Genomic DNA, 21,107 nt, shown 5'->3' with positions numbered 1-21,107 from the left:
CTTTCTTTCTTTCTTTCTTTCTTTCTTTCTCTTTCTTTTCCTTCCTTCCTTCCTTCCTTCCTTCCTTCCTTCCTGCCTTCCTGCCTTCCTGCCTGCCTGCCTGCCTGCCTGCCTTCCTGCTTTCCTTTCCTCTCTCTCTCTCTTGCTCTGTGTTTCTTTTTTTTCCTTCCCTTTTTCCTGCTCTATTTTTGTCCACCCTCAAAAGTGTATATGTGGGCAGCCCAGGAGTAACTGTTACAGCTCAGATGTAAAATTCATGTGCTTCTTCATAATATTTCTCAGATCTTTATTTTCTCTTGTTGCAAATGAAAGGTTTGTGTTTCAATTTTAGAAGAATGGGCTGAGTTACAAGAAACATATTGATTATACCAAAGTGTATGGTCTTGCATTATAATCTGTTGATACTGATTATTGCTGTGAGCCTGAAGTTTGGCCAACACAACTGTACAGAAAGTTTGGACCCTGAAGTTTCCATAGGACATACCTAAACCCATTCCCCTCCTACGAATTCATATTAATTTGCCAATGACTGCTTTAACACACCAGGAAAATTACTGGTGTATAGAAATATGGTATTAGATGAGAAGAAACAAGAAGAGAGACTCTAAAGTGTTAAAGGTGAAGGTCAGGGAAAGAAAGTTGCAAGGTTCAGAATAACAAACAGACACAGTGGTTTTATTTTGGGAATATGGGAAAATGGCTCTTTGGGAAGGAAGGAGTCTGAAGGGTAGAAGACAATGGAGTTGAACTGAAATTGAATTTAAGTGCTCCAGGGAAGTAGCAGAAGAGCAGCTGCCACAGAATCGGTAGAAACTGAATTCCTGCAACTCTTCATGGGGAAGCTGGACTTTCAAGGAGGAAAACTTATCCTTTACCAGTCATTTCTTCCTCTGTCCTCCTCACTCCCAGGAACAGCTCTGGATATCAATTATGGTAGGATATTGAAGTACACAGAGGCCCAGGGATGAGTTGTCAGTGAAGTCTATCTAGCATTCATTAACTTCCAGTAACTTTGTTAGTTCTGTCTTCAGCAGAACCTCTGAAAAGAGTACTATATTTGGCAGGGCCTAAACAAAACCCTGGCTTATTCTGGTGCAAATTAGCACAAGTCAAATTTTACTGATTTAGGTGAGACATGAGACTCTGCCTAGGACTTATTTTTGTCAAGTGAAAACCCAAACCTAAATGTTCTTAAGGACCTAGCAGTGGGGGAAAGAAAGGGGGATTAGTTGTTTTCTTGGCTGGTTAGGTTTTTATAAAAATCAGGTGGAAAGAACCAAAACAAAGTATGCAGCTCAGTTCATTTGAGGTGGGATGAGAGCAACAGACAAGACTGATGCCTCACAACAACATACCAGCTTGGAGAGTACTCAGTACATAGCATTCTTCAAATATTGAAACAGAACAGTGTTTAGAACCTGAGTTTGCTCAAAAACACTGGAATGAGAAAAATACTAAAAGAAAATAGTTGGCTACCACTTACATGGCTTCTGTTTCCTTGGAGTTGGCAGAAAATATGTTGCTAGAAGCAGTAATTAGTGAAATTATAGAAAGGGACAAACTGAGGTCTAGGTTAGTTAGACATACCTATTGCCTGCCAGCTGTAAGGAAAAATGAAAAGGTGTACTTTTCTGGTGTGTTGGTTTTTTGTGTTGGTTTTTTGTTTTGGTTTGGTTTTTTTTGGTTTTTTCTTTTGCAAAAAGTACCCTGTGGCTTCACTGAGGAACTAGAAAACCCCCTCATATTGGCACATCCATGGCATATGGTGCTCTATGTTTTTTTCCCATGTGTCTTACTTAGACTTTTGACCATGTAATCAAATCTTGTAAACCTAAAAAAAAAAAGGAAACAAAACCCAAAAGATCTATGGGCAAAATGTAGTACCAAATAATATTTGAGGCTGATGTGGTAGAAGAAGAAAATGGATCAACAATTTGTGAATTATAGCTTTGACACTAATGGGGGAAAATGCTGTAACACACTTCACACCCTAAAATATTTGCTGTTTTCCTGTCTTTGCATGGGTCCAAGTTCTTCAGCTCCTGTATGCACCTACTCATTATAGTTCAACAGCATCAAATGCCAGTGTAGAATGACATTGACCAGTTCCCTTTTAAGTAACTTTACAGGGAAATGAGAATATTTGCACATTAACTAGAGGCTAATCATTGAACTTCCTTAGTGAAAGAGAAAACTTGGGTCACATTTTCCTTTTTTGACTTTTTTTCTTTTTCTTTTTTTGGGGGGCAGGGGGATGGGAGGGAGATTGAAAACATTTGATTTGGCCTGAAGTAAAAGTGCATACTTCACACATATTTCTAACCAACCCCCAAAAACAGTCTCTGGCTTTGAACGTGTTGAACAGGAAGCCATTTAGTGTTGGAATGCTTGCTTTGCTGGTCCAAGAAACACACGTACTTATTACTCCTGGGCTATCTAAAAAGTTTGAGGGTGAAAAAGTCCAATTTATATGTAGAAACTTGTTTCCTGTTTTGTTTTTTCCCCTTGTGTGCCAAGTCTGTTTTTTAAACTCTGTGATAGGAAACACATTTCCCTTTTTCTCCCTCTCGTCCCACTTTATTTACCCAGCTGTATAATTCACTTCAATTTATAGCTCATACTCTTCCCTGGACCAAAGTCCAAAGACACAGTCAGAGAGAGGAAAAGATGGATGTTGTGTTTTCATGGTTACTGAGGAAAGGGAAGAATCTGGGTGGATGTGAAGCTGCCTTTATATCAATATCAAGGGAGTGGTGGTGGGAGACTTCTCTTTCAGGATGTGCCACAGCATATGTTGAAGAAAGGTGAGGAAAAGGGCACAAGGAAAGCTGTGCCAATGTAGAATGTCCCATGATTATTGAACCAAGCTATGCATATTTTAAGTCTACTTACTTTCTCTGAATGAGATACCCATCTCAGCAACTTTACTCACTTTGGAACTACTTACAGGTAGAAGCATGAGCAGCTAAAAATAAAATTAAATAAAACAATATAACAATAATTAATAGTAGTAGTAGTGAAAAAAACAAACAACCCATTCGCAGATCTTGAAGCACACAGAAGTGTTTATGCATGAACTCTGCAAAGGAATTAGTTGCTCAAAAAGGAAGAAAAGCCTTTCTGAACAAAAGCCGTAAGATCTTATAATAAAATTTTGCATATTAAACTAAGATTTCTACAATTAAAACAAAACTGGGGAGTGGTTGTAGAATTGTTTTTTATTATCATTAATTTAGGGTCATTATTCCAACCAGACTTTTAGTAAATGGAGGGGCTTTGCGGAGGTAAAGTGATGGCTAACAACATCCATTGTACTCAAAATTATAAATGTCTATCACAGCTAAAGAGAACTGCCAAACACAATACTTTATTTACTTTAGGAATTAAATTTATAAGACTATAACAGCCTATGGAACAGTTTCAGTCTTTTTTTTTTTTCCTGTCTCAGCATTTCAATATTATCCATTACAACAACAACAAAAAAAAACCAACTTTCCAAGCTAGTAAGCAGAGCAATTGCACCAAGAAGAAATCTGACATGATTCCCCTTTTGTACTCTCCTGGGAGTGAAGGCATGCAAAAAAACTATTTTTCTCTTTTGCACTGCCCTTCTTATACAGGTCAAATGCTGTATGTTAATAGCCTCCAATTAAAGTTTAGAGCAAATGCACATGATTTCTTCTGTATCTGCAACAGATCCTTCAGTTCCTTATACCTCTATTGCTAAGAAAGAAGTCAATAAAATAGTGAGTACACCCACTAATCCTGCCCAAACCAATCCCCTTTCCTTCCAGACTATGTGACTGAGGCAGACAGGTTGCCAAGCACCATTACCTGCAAACACCACATCGCCTCCACATGGGTTGCTAGAAGACCACGCATGGGACTGAAGAGATTTCACATTTCTGCCAATATTCCTGGCCAGACTGCCTGCCACACTCCAGCTGATGCTGAAGCAGGATTGTCAAATTTCTCTGAGAAGCAGAAATTCTTGAAAAAGACCATCGCATTTGTAGCACATTCTTCATTTTCACATAGGTTGCTTCCTATAATTGGTGGCATATCCAAGATGGTGGCATATGTGCTGGACGCACATAAAGTTCAAGATCTTTCATCTCCCTGGTACATGTCTTTTCCTGAAGAGAAGGTTCAACAACAGAAAGAATAATTGTTCTTCATTTCTGCCACAGTCCTTCCTACAGTGTCTCTGAAGCAAAGCCTCATGCTGGCTTGAGGAATTGTTCTGCCTCTTCTCTCTCCAAGGATCTGGGATATGGGAAGGAAGGAGGGCTGAGCCTTCAGTGCACATCACCCTGCTCAAGGAGAAAAGATGCTGCATTTAACACTCAAGTGTTCAGATGCCAAATGTTCTACAAGGGACTCACCCAACCGCTGGACAGCAAAATAAAGAAAGCCTTCCTTGGTCTGTCAGAATACTTGCAAAACAAAGTTAAATTATGACTTTTTCTGACTAAATAATATAAAAATGAGGCACTTAGTGCACAATTTCAAAGGCTGGCTGCTAACCACCAGCAATAAATATATTTCAATGGTAAGTGAATGCAGGAATTATGGTAGAGCAAATCTCTATTTGGGGCCTGGTTGAGGCATATTACAATGAAGAATTGGCAGAAGTAGAATGAGCTTCTTTGCAACTGGTGTGCTTTTCATTCCTCATCCCTTTGATTGTCCGAATAGATTGTAAATATTTTTTCTCTTAAGATCTTACTAATTCATCTGAGGATCCTTTAAAATTCCTCTCTTCCTTCCCTGGCTAAGGAACTCTCAATTTTATCTCCGTGGCAATAGCTACAGCCATATTACTAGACTTCCCCTCAGGGAGCAATCCTACACCAGGTGGCACAGGGTGACTCACATCCATACTACTCAGGGTTATGCTCACCTACTGTCTCCTCTGGAGTCCACAGGAAGCCCCCACAGCCTAAGACATAATTATTTTATTTTGTGACCTTTCAGAGCATTTCAGCCTGCTGCAGTGGTGTCTTTATAGCTTGATGTGTAAGTAATGCGCACCATGGAGCATGTTATGAGTTAGTGAGGGGGTAGTCAAGAGAATGACCTTGCTAGAATTACACAGAAAAACTGCATAGAGCTAAACAAGCTGAACTAGTGTTTTCTGAAAATAAATTATCCCCAAAATAATTAGTGGATTTCATCTTAGGGAAAACTTGATTTCTTCCAAAGGGCAGCTCAAACCTCTGGTTTCCATGGGAGAAAATGAACAGAGGTCAGAGTATGAAAGCAGGGTTAGCACCTGAACTACAGTGTAGACTTATCCATAGCCTCTGACATTTCTAACTAACAGCTAGCTTCTCAACTCCTCTTCCTAATTAGCTATAGGTGGTCCTGTAAATGACAACTGAGCACATCCCTGTCTGCTGAAGAGCTCTGCGTGATTTCTGAAAGTTTCCAAAAGGTTGACTGGTTCAGAATATTCTCCTTACCAACACAAAAATGAAAACTTTTCATTTTTTCCATAGCTTTAAAAAAAGAGCTGATCAGAATTTGGTGTGACAATGAGCTCCTGCCTTTAGTTTTTGTTTGATCCCAGTAGGTTATTCCAATCTTGGTCATTACTCTGCAAGCAAGTCTAGGTACCTGCTCTGGTGAGAGGGAGTTGAAAGTCCAGGAACAATGTTCTGACAGGTCTTCAGCTACCTCTGCCACTCTTGGCCTGATGGTTTCAAAACTCCTAGTGCCTGACTATTCTCAGCAAAGTTGGTACTAACTGTCCCATTGATTTCCACATTGTCTTGATCTGTGTCAAAGTACACACTTCATCAGGAAGTTACTGGTGGGTTGTGAAAAAAATTATTTAGAGAAACAGTGCCCAAAACCAGGTTTCTGGAGATTCCTTAAATCAGCCTTGTGAAGGACGTATTAAAACTTGAGTTAAGTTTTCCCTGGCTGCACTGAAAGTGGGAAAAGGCAGTCACACAGGGCTTTTGGAAATCAGCTCAGGTGTAAAGCCTAAACACATACTCAGGAGTAGGCATTTGTTGATAAAGCCTAGAGAAGCAAAATTTTTAGTTAAGTGTCATGAGTTTTCCATGTCGATATTAGAAAACTTACTGATAAGGATGTAAAAAAACTGGTAAACACTCTGCAAACTTCCTAGGCCAAATACTTCAAGCTAAGTCTCATCATCTTCTCTATTCTGTTGGTACTAGCCTTAGAAATGGTGCCTTTATACCCATTTTTATGAAAGTCTACAAATGTAGCAATGCATAAACACACGCTGTCTGATCTGTGATTCTTGGCACACAGCCTGCCGCTTCCAGAATCTACATCTCTTATCTAACCCCCTGAGTAGTAGTGGTCCACTGAAAAACAAAATACACCTTTCCAAAGCCTTTCCAGTAGGCCTTCCTTCAAGCAGAATATATAATACCAGCAGGAAAAAAAAGAAGAATGTTCTCATTCTGCATAGCTCTCAGTGACTGGAAGTGTTCTTCAGCCTTATATATACTATATAAAGAAAGATACAGTTTATATTTCCTTTTTCAAGTTAGGCAGAAATGGAATGCCTGAGTTCTACTGGTATTTAATGAAAATCATGTGGAATTTTTTAATGCGTTTTATTATTTCCTGCCAACATTGTGGGAAGTGTAAGCAATATAAGCATTCCAGGTCATTCACTTCAGCTTTCTCAAATCCCAGATCAAACCTTATTGATTCTACTAAAATTATCTTCACTTTTCAAATCTTGCTTTATCTCTATATTTGGTGACTCCCTCACCAGTGTATTGAAAAAAATATAATATAATTACTATTACCATAAATACATTAGGATGTATACAAGGAAAATAGACTTTTGTTAATCCTGTGTCTCTGGAGACAAGCCTAATGAAATTTTTTGCATTACCCCTTTATCGGTTGTAATTTACTTTGAAGATTAGAAATGGAAACATTTACATTTTATAGGAAGTAGATTCTGGGGAAAAGAAAGTGTCTTTTGCATTGAATCCAAAGAACTTAGAAGCATCTCCATTAGTGTTGGGTGAACTGTCAAAAATAATCTTGAGGAAAATTAAGAATCAAAATATGTAATTCCCTCAGCATCCTCAAACACTTCAGGCTGATATTTTTCAACTTCAATTTATCAAGAGTCGCCTTTCTACTATATATGATAAGGAGGTCACATTTTTTAGTGAAGATTTTATGTTTTGGGTGAGTGAGCAAGAATACATAGATATTCATGTGGACAATTTCTTACATGTAGTTTTACACTATGTTTCTGTCTGAAAGGCTGTATTTTATGAATAATTTTATCTCTAGAAAATGTTATCTGAGTGGTTTTGTGCCTTTCTTGGACCTAACTCAGTCTCTTAAGAAACTCTAGTTGTGAACCCAAGAAACCAGTTCCTTTCTGTAAAACCTTTGACTGCTTCCTGTTTGTAGTATTTTGGGAAATGGAACTCGATAAACACTTTCATTTTCTCTGTGTTTTGCATGCATATATGAGTATATCAAGGACTTCATTGTTTATTAAGGGAAAAAAATCAACCAATCCATGTATTAATTATCTTGTTTGTTCCTACTCCTTTTTGACTTGTGATCCTGGTGGGACTTGGGTTTCTTTACTGTTTTATTTATAGATTATGTAAACATTACAATTTTCATTGTATTTGCACCAACTCTGCAGAAGCCCTGTAAGTCCCAAAATAAATAGTTTTCTTTGTGTTGTCAAAGCACCATTTAAAGCTAGGTTGGAATTTAAAAGTAGCTCACATTTACTGTCTCTCAGTGACTTCCCATCACTTTTCCTCAGTTTAAAAGCAAAAGGTGGTTTTAGCTGTCAGGTCATTGAGTTCTTTCTTGGTTTGAAAATAAGGTGGAGCCCTTCCTGGCTCATGTATCATCACCTCTAAACCAGTCCTAGTTGCAGTAAAATATTAATGTAGAGAAGTGGGGAGATCTTTAGAAGCCCAAATAGCAGGAAAGCACCACAAGGTGACAATCATTTATAACAATGAGGTAAGTTATTTGTGGTTGGGAAGGCAATAGTGAGCAGGGATAAGATACTAGATTCTACTTATCAACCATACTCATAGCCCATAGGATTGAAAGAAAAACAATATTTAATGAGATTTTTATCTATAAATGCATTAAATATTTTTAAGACAGAAGGAAAAAAAAAGCATGGCTTAGATGAGCATTTTCAGAGAAACACTTCAGTAGACAGAACTCAGTGTATCCATAAATACATTGGTCAGAGAGAAGGGCTCCTCTCATTCCCCATGAGTATCTACCACTATAAAATTCATTATCCTTGATAATATAGTTGACCATTATTTTCCATTTGCTAATACATATTCCATTAGGCATCATTATATGTGTCTTTGTTCATCTAAGAGGTCTGCCTTTCAATATCTTGAAATTTCCTGACCAATGCTGAGGTGAAGAAGGGAAAAGTAGTTGAAGCAAAATTAAAGGTCTTTGTTTATTCTTAGAGTCACTACTGCCTAAAGCTTGCCTCACTTCCTAAAATGTTGGTCTTTTTTTACAAATGTTGGTCTTTTTTTACAAATGTTGGTCTTTTTCTACAAGTGTTTTGGACTTCCTCTCTTCCAGATATGGGTTAGACAGGGAAATAAATGCCAATATTACAAAATAAAAACTAAAACTGTGGTAGTGGCAACTGGGACCAGAAATATTGGAAACTTGTCCTAGAATTCTTATATTCAAATCGCTTCCTCTCCAATCTTGAATATCAAGACATTTGACTTATTTAGATAAGGTCTCCATAAGAGGCTAGGCTCTCCTGCATGTGAAACTAAACTGAAAGTGAACTGGAAGTTCCCACCTTTGGGACAAAAATATTTGGGCACTAGTTCAATTTAAATATTATAGGAAGAGTATTCTAAAAGCTCCAGTAGCCATCTGCTGTACAAAACACTGATTATTTGAAATCTCATTGTCGGTCAACTTTGTGTTAAATGGTGGAATAAAACCTGAATATGAAAAAGAATCTCATTAACTAGGTCCCTGTACCTACTCTGGGAGCAACTACTGAAATATTAGTAGTAAATTAGGAGTAAAAGATCTGCTCAGAGCATAAGGGGGATAGAATGAAGCTTAGCTAGGAGTCTTCCTCGTGAGCTTGCTGAATTTTGGATCAGCCTCTAAGATGTCAGGTTATGTCATGTTATTCCTTTGGAAAAGGAATGCTATATAAATGCATGTGTACACTATGCCTTGTGATCTGCTAAAGCACAAATCAAAAATATGAGACAAATCTGATGGTAATTAGGTCATATGAAACAAATCTATTTTGTAGCTACAGTTAAGAGCTGTTAAGCAAATGGTGGTTACATATTTTCATCTTTGTCCCAGGGAAATGCAAGTATTTTATAGTGTTGGAAAACAACCTTTATAAACCATATTGTCAAAGTATGAGCAATCAATTTTTACTTTATTTTTCCCAAGATTCTGTCTTTTCACAGTAACATAATGGTTCTTTGGGCAGGGGGGGAGGGGGATGGAAAGGGGTTTAGATTGTTCAGCTAATAATGATACTTTAGATATAAAATAATGCTTCATAATTATAGACAGAGAATGCAGTTCCTATGTTAACTTACTTTGTGAAGTCAACAAAACTATCAACATTAAGTTCAAGGAAATAAACTGAAGCCAGAACTTTGAAAAACTGGGTTTTGTACATTAATCTCTCTTATTATTTGCTAGTTCATGATAAATCTAATGCACATCCCTATTACTACTGTTGTTTCAAATACCAGCTTTCAAGATCTTATATTCTGTTAGTTAAAACTGTGTCAAATTGAAGTTTTGCATATGGCATATCTTCCTCAAGATGAATGTTTCTGAAATGTTTCGGCCAAATCTATAGGATATTCCTGGGAATGTGTAAGAAAACAGAGATTCAGTGCTTTGTTTTCCTGACCAAACTCATTTCACAACTTGGTCATGCTCTAGCTGGAAGTAGCTATGACTGCCCAGCTCAGTGCTGTGGGCATGTGCTAAGCATACTAAGCTGTAGCTTAAAATATTGCTTCCTCAGAAGACAGGCACAGATTGCTCAGACAGCAACATGTCTCCATCCTACCTTAGATGACATTTAATTCCTTTTTTGCATCTGAGATGTGAATAAAGATGTGCAATAAACAAATATCAAATTGTTTCTTCTTTAGTGAGCACCAGTCAATCTATGACTCAAATGGAACAGGACCTCTGTTGCATGACAGCATGTGAATGTGGGCTGCATCAAAATGTGAACATGACAAGGTGCTGAACTTAAAAAGAGTGTCTGGATACTTAGTGGCATGGCCTCAACTTTGCAACTTTTGCATAATAACAAATTGTCACATTGTTGGTGTTTCTGGGGTGGTTGATGTCACAATTCACTTCCTTGTTTAATCTTTTCTGTGCTATTTTGCTTTAAATAATAGGAAAGTCTACAGTTATACCATAATTACTTGATAGAACATGAAATGAAAGTAAACAAACTGAATTGTCAGCGTTGTGTGTCCTTTCTTTGAATGCAGTGAGGGCAGCAACCTTTCTGTCAGACTGAGTAGAAAGTAGGCAAATCATCTTTCCCTTGCACTGCTGTAAGTTATCTCAACAACTTGAAGCTTATTCACAGAGACTGGCTGAAATGTGAGGCATGTGTTGAACACCTGAAGATACAGCTAGGTCTGATTATCAACCTGCCTCTGTTCTGAGTAAAAGCATATTAATATCAGCATCAAGTCTGTTGAACAAGCTGCAGAAGGGTTCTAGGACACATCTCTCCTTTCATGAACAGTTCTAAGACCTTTGTTACGACCCTAGGAGCTGCAGGAACTGCATCAGGTATAAAAAGACATATTACACCCATCAGGTCCTGTATTATCCTGTTACAGTCATGAATTGCCGCTTTACAATTGTCAAGCAATTCCGATAACTTGAGTCATTTAGAAAGAAAAATATTCCACAAAATGCTTACTTTCTTTTCCCTACATGCAGCAAACTGTACCCATGTTAGAGTCATATGAATATCCTGCAAAAACAAGTTGTCTTCAGCATGCAGCAAGTCTCTGACACACCAACATAAGCAGAAAGGTGATCTGGCATTTCACTTTTTGTTAGACTTTAGTTTTAAAAAGAAGCCCTTTACTCTTCTCCCAATTAATTATTTCTTCTCCCAATTAATGTCTCTCACTAGGAAAATGTGATGACTCACCTACATCTTCCCTTTTGCTACAGTAAGATAAAAGAGGTTGGCAAGCAGCTGCAGAGCAAGATGAAGTCGAGGAGAAGCCCATTCTCCCATCCTATCACAGGCAGCATCTAGCAACTGCTGTCTCTGCAGACCTTTTCTTCAGGTGATTCAATCTCTCAAATTGACTGTGATCCTGGAAAAAGGGCTCATGCCAAATAACCATCTGGATAATGCTGCAAATTCCAAGCTAATCAGAGAAATTGCCTATTCACTTGAACAACAGTCACAGGCCTGGGAGGCGCCAGTCTCCAACTGCAGTCATGCCTTGGCTCATTAGTCCTATGTGCCCCCGAAACCAAACTGTCAAAGGGGTGTTGAGTGCACAAAGACTGGGCAGCAGCTGAATTAAATTCCTGTGCAGAACCAAAAATAGAACACTTTGAGCCCCTTCTCTGTTGTGAAGAAAAAAATTCCTTGACAAAAAAAAATGCTTTTCTTGGTATTATTTAGTGTGTTTTTCTGTCTAAAAAGCTAAAGATTTTTGGCCTCAAGGGGTGCTAGCCTGTTACCTTAGAGACTGTTTCTTTTAGAGGCAGTGGAGTGGCAGAGGGCATGCCTTTGTTGCTTACCTTGGCAACCATGAATTGCTAAATGCTGTTCCCATGAATGCAAGCCTTTCACTGCCATTAGTGCCTGCCCACAGGTATAAACATTCCTTCATGAAAAGGTCCAGGGGAATGTACACTACCTCGATAAAAATCAAGACGACAAACAAAAGCATATTATATAACACAGCAGTTATATAAAATTAGATTTTAAAATAAGATGTGTCTTTAATGACATTGATCCTGGATGCGGTCAAATTTCCTGTTCCATTTATATTCCCTACAGTCATACCAAGCGGTGGCAGTGGGGAAGGGAGGAAAGTGAGAAAGCTTGTCAGGATATTCTTGTTTCTGTAATTGCAAAATGGAAGACCACTCTGTCTGTACTCAGAATAAACCTGCTGGAGAGTTTCAGAGGAATAGGACAACTCTGGCAGTTTCCCTCCCTGGCAGTAGGGCAGGTAGAGGCAGGAGGAAAGTAGAGGCTGTCGGGGCTGGGCAATGGCACTAGATCCCTTCTGCTACCAGGAATTCTTTATGGTCTAGCTGGGCAAACACTACAGGCAGCATTCTCAACATGTTTACCTGTATAAAGGCCTTGTGCTGCAAAAACAAGAGATTTGTTGTATTCTTCCTGTAAATGAGCCTGTTGAGTGTGGAGGAATTAAGTTCTAAACTTAATTCTCCCCTCCCTCCCTGCTCAACGGTCTCCATTTTGTAAACTGATTTTTTAAAAATACAACAAGATTTTCATTCCATTATCAAGTCAATTCACTTTCTTAGATCTGATAGTCAGTACGTCTGAGAAAATCTTGGCCCATCTGGATTTTTAGATTGTAATGTGGCGTATTTAGGAGAACAATCTCTTGGGAAAAGCGATCCACTACAAGATATGTCTCTACATGTCTGTCAAAGGGGATCAGAAAGAAACTCGTGGCTCATGTGGACTGAAAAGCTCAGACAACAGCAAGGGGACTATGGTCTTGAACTGCCATACAAGAGCAACTTTGTACAATGAGATTGGGGTAAAAGCCTGTAGGAGGTTTGTTGGGCCAGGAGAAGATCTCTCTTGCCTTGAGAAAATCCATGTGGTAGTGGTGCTTGGCACTTCCCATGTAACCCTCCCTGAGTGGGTTGGCCTTGCATCCACAATGCCAGGACACCCAGCAGTCAAATAAGCTCTTGAAAGCTGAGCCAAATGCAAGGGCAGTGTTGCAGACCTTCAGCTGATGGCCATATAGCTGCACCCAGTTAGCCAGGTGTGCACACAGACAGACAGATGCCTGCCCCTGAAACATTCACATGCACCCAGGAGATGACAGTGAAACAGGAGCCCTTATAAATCCTGTGGTAAAGCATATGCGTGGTCCAAACCCCTGAAGAACCCTACTAAACCCAGAAGAATGACCAAACTATCCGTGTGGCCCCTATTTGCACAAAGGGGAAGTGCTCATTGCTAAAAAAAATTTAAAATGTGAGCATGGCCAGCAGGTCAAGAGAGGTGACTCTGGCCCTCTGCTCCATTCTGATGAGACTCTACCTGGAGTACTGCATCCAGCTCTGAAGTCTTCAGCACAGGAAATATATTGAGCCAAGCCCAGAGGAAGACCATAAAGATGATCAGAGGGCTGGAGTACCTCTCCTGTGAAGAGAATTGGGGCTGTTCAGCCTAGGGAAGAGAAGACTCTGGGGAAACATTGTTGCTGCTTTCCAGTACCTAAAGGGTGTAAACAAGAAACGTGGGCACAGATTTTTGGTAGGTCTGTGGTGATAGGACAATGGGTAATGATTTCAAATTAAAAGAGGGTGAATTCAGAGTAGATATAGGGAAGAAATTCTCTTATGATGAGGGTGGTAAAACACTGGAAAACACAGACTTCCCGGTGAGGTGGTGGTTGCCCCATCCCTGGAAACATTCAAGGTCAGGCTGGATGGGGCTCTGAGCAACATAATCTAGCTGAAATTGTCTCTGCTTATGGCAGGGGGGTTGGAACTAGACGAACTTTAAAGGTCCCTTCCAACCCAAACTATTTGACAATTCTATAAAAACAAGCAGAACATTTCAGCCGGCATTAGCAAGGGCCACACACCAGGCAAGCACACAGAGGGACAGCTGTGATCAGAAGAACCTGGCCTGTTGGCCATGCTCTGCCCTTCCTGGCTCCCAACAGGGGAGCTGGAGACCAAGCAGAGAGAACATGCAGAACAGGAGACCCAAGCCTGACCTGGAAACCTGAGTGGCCTTTTCTCTTACTCCTGAAACCTCTGGGTTTGACTTTTCTCTCTCAAAAGAAGAAATGTTATACTGACAGGAAAAATATTTACAGAATTCACTTTTTAAGATACTTCTTTCTTTCCCCTCTTGAGCTCCAATCCAGTGATTCTCAATCTTTGCTAGTAAAGCAGCAAAATTTTTATTTCCCTCATGTTGTAGCACTGTGAGAAGGTGAAGAATGTGGTAGAGGCCTAGTGAGGTTAACCAGCCATCCCTGGAGGTCCTCCTCAGCATCTCCTCTCGCTCTCCAACTTTCCTATTTCCCCTCATGAGGTCTGACAGCTGCAACTGAGCCATGGATGCTCCCAGCACTTGACAACTCAGTATCCTCGCCCATAGCTGCTGTGGCACAAGCTTCATGCCTTCTGACCAGCTACTGCTATCACTTTGGGCTCCTGCTGGTGTCACTGGGGGAGCAGCTTTGTGCTTCTTTCTGATAATCACAATGCTCATCACACCATCACTGTTGCCTTGTAGGAATGGGGTTTTACAGACTTATACTATGTTCTTCTGTTCTAAACACACCTTTGTTAACATTTCCACTCCTAGTGCAACACCAGGAGAATGACAAATCTTCTGGTTTGTTGCAATGGGCAGTGCCTATGGGATGCACAGCCTTAGGGATGTGGAAAAGGTTTAAATACCTCACTGTTAGAGGTTTCCTCCAGGAAGGAAACAAAAAAAAACTTGCAGAGTGCAGAACTCACTCCTGCTCCTGCTAGATTTCAAATTTTATGAAAGATTACCAGTCTCTGTCTCTATGTATGCAAAAATACCATGAAACAAAGAACAGGGTAAGTCCACCAGGAAAAAATAGGCATTAAAAAGGATAAAAAAATATGCACACTTCGGTGCCCAAAAGAGTGAATGTTCTTTTCAGGAGCACTAAATCCTAAAACAACAACAAAAAATTAGATCTGTCCTTGGTTTCTTGATCAAAACAACCTTCTGTCATGAAACAAATAGTATCGCTTTTCTGGTGTTTGTCAAGCTAGAGACAATGGTAATTATGGGACATTTCAAAAGACATTTGATATATGATACATGAGATAATTATAAAGCAATACATCTGTGAAATCCATTAAGGCAAACATCTTAAAAGGAATGTTAAAACACTGGGAACATGCAGAGGAAGTTCAGCAAGCTTCTAAGCTTTACACACTTAGAATGTTTGCTGTGTAAAGTTGTGCATTGCAAAAAAACAAAAAATATTTCTTCATGATATCTTTTCCTTGTTTTTCCTTATCATCTAAGTATGCCAAAATGTTCCAAGAAGCAGGATATTTGCTTTGCACAGTTCAAAGTAGCAGAATATATATGCAAATTGAAGAGATTGAAGTAAACTAAGTCATAAACAATTCTGAACTCAATATGCACTTCACAAAAATATGCTGTCTTACAGTTCTGTGTTCAAAAACTGTTGCTTGAGTTTATTTCTGAAGTTCTTACTGTATTGAGGTGACATAAATTCTGGCATCTCCTTCAGGAAAAATGAAAAAAAGGAAGGAAAACGACCAGGAGGGCTGGAGGATCTGTGAGCATCCACCATCTGTTGGCTGGTAACAAGAAGACTTTAGGATTTAGAGGCAATTAAATTAGAATCCTGTTTCCTTTCAAAGGATGGATGGTCCAAACTTAGAGTCCCTTCCTTCCTCTACCCCAGAGGAACCCTCACCTCCCTTCTTTGGCTGACTCTGTTATGGAAGTGCAGGCCAATGGCTGCCACTCTTTCTTTCCTGGCATGGACTAACAATAACCACTTACATCAATGAAACATAAATCCGGGAGCATGATGGCATCACATATCAATCAAAACAAGCCAGATACTGAACAAACCTGAAGACTGATAGGGGAATAAAGACAGGATCAAAGGCTACGGTTCTCAACTCAATGCAAGCTTTTCCACTGCTTCCCACTTGTGCTATTACTGCTCAACCAAATGACAACACACCACTGCATTTCAGTTATCAAAGAAAATTCCACTATAGGAAACACACAGAATAAGGTCAGATACTTCATTATTTTAGTTTTCCAGTAGCCATATCAGGTCACGTTTAGATTTGGTCAGTTGAATTTCCTGCATCTGAACTGTAAATTCTTGACATATTTAGCAGTTCCTCCGTAACGACAGCTCCCAGAAGAAATTATTCTTGCCTTGCCTTGCCTTGCTTTCCTTCTCTTCCCACAAAAACTCTCCTCCTTCTCAAAGGCTTTGGTGTGGCTTGGTCACCAAGTTTTGTCACTTCAGGTTATGGAGGGTGGCTTTCCCCAGTCCACCCTGACCTCAGCCCCTGTGCAGCCAGCCAGCAGGTGAGCCTGGAGTGCAGCACAGCCCCAGCCTTGACCCAAGAAGATCTATGTGATCACTGGGTCTGGTATCCCTCCCAGTGACATATAGAGTATGTCCAGGGTGAAATCAAATAAACTGATATAATTTCAGGGGAAGCAAGTAGCAGTGGTTTTGGTTCACTACACTGAATGTGTTAAAGGCCAAGAGTTGCAAGGAAAAGGAGCATGCAAATTAAGGGATATTTTTTTCTGTAACATGGGGGGATCAAAGAAAAGCTAAAGTTAGTATTCTAATACTAGCCTCACATGTCCCAGCTCTGCCACTACTGAATAAATGTGCTGAAATGTGAGGGGAAAAAAGACTTACTTCTGTCAGGGAGCTCTGGAATGCTCTGATTATGAAGAAGTAGTGGAAAGTTTCCTGGAATTATCTAGTGAACATGTCTCAGGCTGTTTCAATTCATACCTGAACTCATAGCTACTGTGAGCATACCAAGAAAGGAGTGCTCACCTCTCCTTCTCCAGATTTTGCCTGTGGATTAGATAGTGCTGATCATTCTCTTCCTCTGCTTACAGCAAACACGCTGAAATTCACTCACCAATGTAACTTCTGTTGTAAAACAGTGGTCACAGTTTGAGGTACCAGTACACATGGCCCACAGGGACCCTCCTATATTGCTGTACCAAAGTCACCATAAAATATTCCTCGTTTCAAAGCAACCAGCTTATGACATTAATCAGCTAATTATGTTGCTGATTAATGTCATAAGTTATTGTACTTCCTCGTCAGGGTTAAAAACACCTTCATCTGGAAGATTTGGATTAACAAGTATTTTGGATGGTAAATTCCATGAGAATATGCTCCTAATTTTGTTTATCTGGTGTCTTACTTCAATCACTGCCTTCATATACGAAGTCACTGCTGGGATGGTGGACAGCAAATATTTAACAGTAGTCAATAATGCTATGCAAAAGTGTAGGGAAAAAACTAAGGAGGAACACCATATCCAATTGAAGTGGCAGAGGAATGCAGTAGGCAGAATGTAATTACTTGTGTGAGAATTTGCCTAGGAAACTGAAGCAAATGCCTCTGCTCCTTTGAAAAATGTACTTTTTAGCATATAATGATCTGCCTCTACTAGGTGAACATTGCATTATTAAAGTGCTGGCAAAAAAAGTGAAAAAGTAAGTACAACATGGTGTACTTAAATGGTGCTTGAATGTTCATTAATTTTAATATGATGTAAGGAAAAAATGACATAACTGCTTAAGAAAAGCAAAATGGAAATCAAGGGTTAGTATGGCTAGTTTTAAGCTTCACACATCTAGAAGCCAGGGACAGAGGCAGAAAGAATAAGAGTATTTCAGACCCAGGAAATGTTAAACTTCATATAAATGCTTTTTTTCCCCCATAGGATTTAAGACCTGGAGCTACACTTACATTTGGAAACTTTTGAAAATGGTTTGGCAATTTATTATGGTTTTGATGACAGCCCTCAAATCTTTTTTAAAAAGGCCTGGGATCTTTTGAATGCTTTCAAGTTTTGCAAGGAAGATCCAAAGTCTATGCTCATTAGTAAAAGCAAAAGTCTACACCCAGAAAGTGATCCAAAGGTGGGATGCAAGAATATGTTTGGAAAAACAGCACCCAGCCTGGTGATTCTGGAGATGGCTACAGGGAATCCACTCCGTGCACTGCTGAGAATCTGAGCAAAGAGTTCTCCAGCAGCAAATGGGGAAACTTTGAGGACAGGCACAGATTTTTAACTCCACCCTCAAGGCATCATGTGTTGTACTCAGTGTTATTGGAAGGTGCTGTCCTCCCTTCAAGTCAAAGTCTCAGTCTGTAGAAAAACTGCCTAAATTATAGCACAAAGCAGAGGTGTCCAGCCATGTTTTGGAAAAATGACCTCAGCACAGTGTACAGTGGCCTAGTTGACATCTGTGGTTCCATGGGAAGTGGCTGACTGCTACTCCCTCTGGTCCTCCAAAACTGTGAGAAATCCCATTCCTTTGGAAAGCTCCCAAACCAGCCAGTAACAGGCATGTGCCCTCCTGCCTGCTCAGACATCCTGTGCAACAGAAGGACAGATGCTCTCAGACAAAGTGAGTGCAAGTGGCAACTTAAACACTGCACAGAGGAAGAAAAGGGGTAGCTTTTCATATCACCCTTAATCCCCTGAGCCCTGCCCTGCAACCAGCACAGATGGAAAATCTGATTAGTTGAAGCACAGCACCATGCAGAGGAAGCAGTATTCCCTCTCATCCAAAAGCTAACTTGGGTGAGCAGGGTCTATGTGTGTGCTGTACACTGAGAGAGAGGTGACAGGAATACTTATCACTCCTTCAGTCACTGCTCTGGTCATCAGTTTGTTATGATGTCTGATTTTCCACAGGTGATAAAAATGGGATATTCTGTTATCTCTGCATGTTAAAGACAAACATTATCCATTGAAACAGCTGCAGCAAGAGAGAACAGAAGAGACTGGGGAGAAAAACTTCAAGTATAAAATTCAATTTAGTAGCATATCATATTTTTAGGCCAGCGTCCTTCACAATGTTCCACAAAACCAGTTTTACAGAGACATTTACAAGCATGGAGTATAGATTTGGAAGAAGTTAAGACTCCTTTTATTCCAGGAAATTGAGAGAAACTTTCCATGCAAACATACACACCCGTGCAATCAAAAAATCTTCTCGAGTGTAACTTTAAGAGACACAGCAGATTTGCTAGTCAGATCAGCCAGAACCACTTCAGTTTGACTGAAGAGAGGAAAAACAACAACAGTAAAACCACTGGGTTCAAGAATTTAGGCCAAGTCCTAAAAATAGAACTGCTTTCTTATGGAAAGGGATAAAAAAATAGAAAAAAAAATCTAAAACAAAACAAAAGCAAAAAAAATCAAAACAAAAAAAAACCACCACCCTCCAGAAGGTCTGAAATGTTCTCAAAATTGTCTGAATTTGGTGCCAAGCACACAGGGGCAGCCTAATGCTTAAGAGGCTGCCTGTGCCAGCTCTGAATCCCTCCAGTAACTAGAGACTGTATATCCAAGACTGGGAAGTGACGATGGAAAAAAAGACCCTGTTTTCTAGTGGGCAAGCTGTCCAGCCATTTTAACCCTTGCCTGAATATTTGCCTTGAGACCTCATGATGCACAGTTTCCTCAGCCAGCAAGACACTGCAGTGGGACCAGTCTTGGTGACCCATGCTCCAGCAGTGCCTGGGGTGAAACAGCAGCTTTGTTTCTGTGAGGAAAGGGCTCAGCCCTGCTGGAGAGGACGGCAGCTCCAGCCTTCCTGCTGCCCAGACCAGTGTGTGTCTGCCCCAGGTTGCAACCAGCCTGCTCCTGCACAGACTCACCCCCTCCATGACCACTGGGCAAAGAGCAGCCCTGCAGCTGCCTCCTAGCAGGGAACAGAGCATCACAGGCAGAGGATGGATCTTCTTTTGCACAAAAAAAATCACTGCTCTGAATGAGTTACCTGAAATTATCATCTTGGAGCAAGTCCTTGCAGTGCTGTACAAACTCAGAAGTATCTGTGTAGAACTGGAAAGGCACAAGGGGAATGTGCTGTTCCTTTCATGCAAAATAACTGAAGAGGAAAGGCAGTTTTCTGTTTGCCTGCCTGCACCTTTCAGAAAGGGCAAAACACAAAAAATAATGTTAAGAAAATAAGTAACAAAGCAGCTTACGTTTATCCCCTGTGAGACTCCCTATTATCTTACTAAGAACAAGGCAGAAATACAGCTCCTCATGATTTTGCTTTCATGCTTTGCCCAATCTCAAAATGTACAGTACTAAGACAATGTATCCCCTTCAGGGACAGAATAAAGGAATAAACACTTTCTGCGTATTGTACTGGCAAGAAATACTGGTCTTCTTTATACACAAAGAAAGGCAGGATTCTGGATTTTCACAAATCAACTGAGAGCTTCAAGCTAAAAAAACTGAAATGTCAGTATCAACATCTGACAAAAGAGTTGTCAAGAGTTATCAAAACTTTCTCTCTAGACCAATGGCCTAACAGCTGTTTGTCCAGAACACCTGAAGATGCTGCTTGAAAAGACTCTGGGAGGGCAACTCCACCACCTCCCTCTAAAATGCTCCTCAGACCCTGCTGCTTCTCTGAAGAACTTCACTGGTATTCCAAGGCAATCTTTGTATTTTTACTTTTGCCTATGGTATAAAAAGTTATTTTTAAATATTATATAAAAGATTTTTAGTATTTAAAAATTTAGCTAATCCTCATCAGTTTAACTGTTGCTAAACAGGTTCCAGTGTAGCTCCATCAGTTTTCACGTAAACTCCAGACCCTGCCCTTGCTTCAGTTTTCTGAAAACCTTAGCTAAAGTGGCAGGATAAGCTAGTTTCTTCCTTTCCACATGGCTGAAATTGGCATAAGGACCAAGAGAGGTCAGGAAATTTAAGGAAGAAAGGTCACTTTTCATGCAAAAAGGGTTTTTAAGAAGCCAGGGTCACAGCTGAATTTTCATACGCCAACTTCAAGAAATATAATATGACAGAAACAGAAGTGCTATTTTGGGTCGCATAAGTATCATATTCTGAATAATCCTTTTATTAGCAGGCTGCCCTTTCCTACCTCATCTTTCTTGCCAGCAGTTACAGACCTCAGGCTCATACATTTCCATCAATGCTATGAGAAGGGCATTTATCAACTTCCTGTTGCTCAAAAAATACAACTAAATCTGAAATTGAACTTACTAAGAAGCACATAACAAAGCACAGAG

This window comes from Agelaius phoeniceus, chromosome 3 (assembly GCF_051311805.1).
Source record: "Agelaius phoeniceus isolate bAgePho1 chromosome 3, bAgePho1.hap1, whole genome shotgun sequence".
NCBI lineage: Eukaryota > Metazoa > Chordata > Aves > Passeriformes > Icteridae > Agelaius > Agelaius phoeniceus.
Note: the sequence above shows the minus strand (reverse complement) of the source record.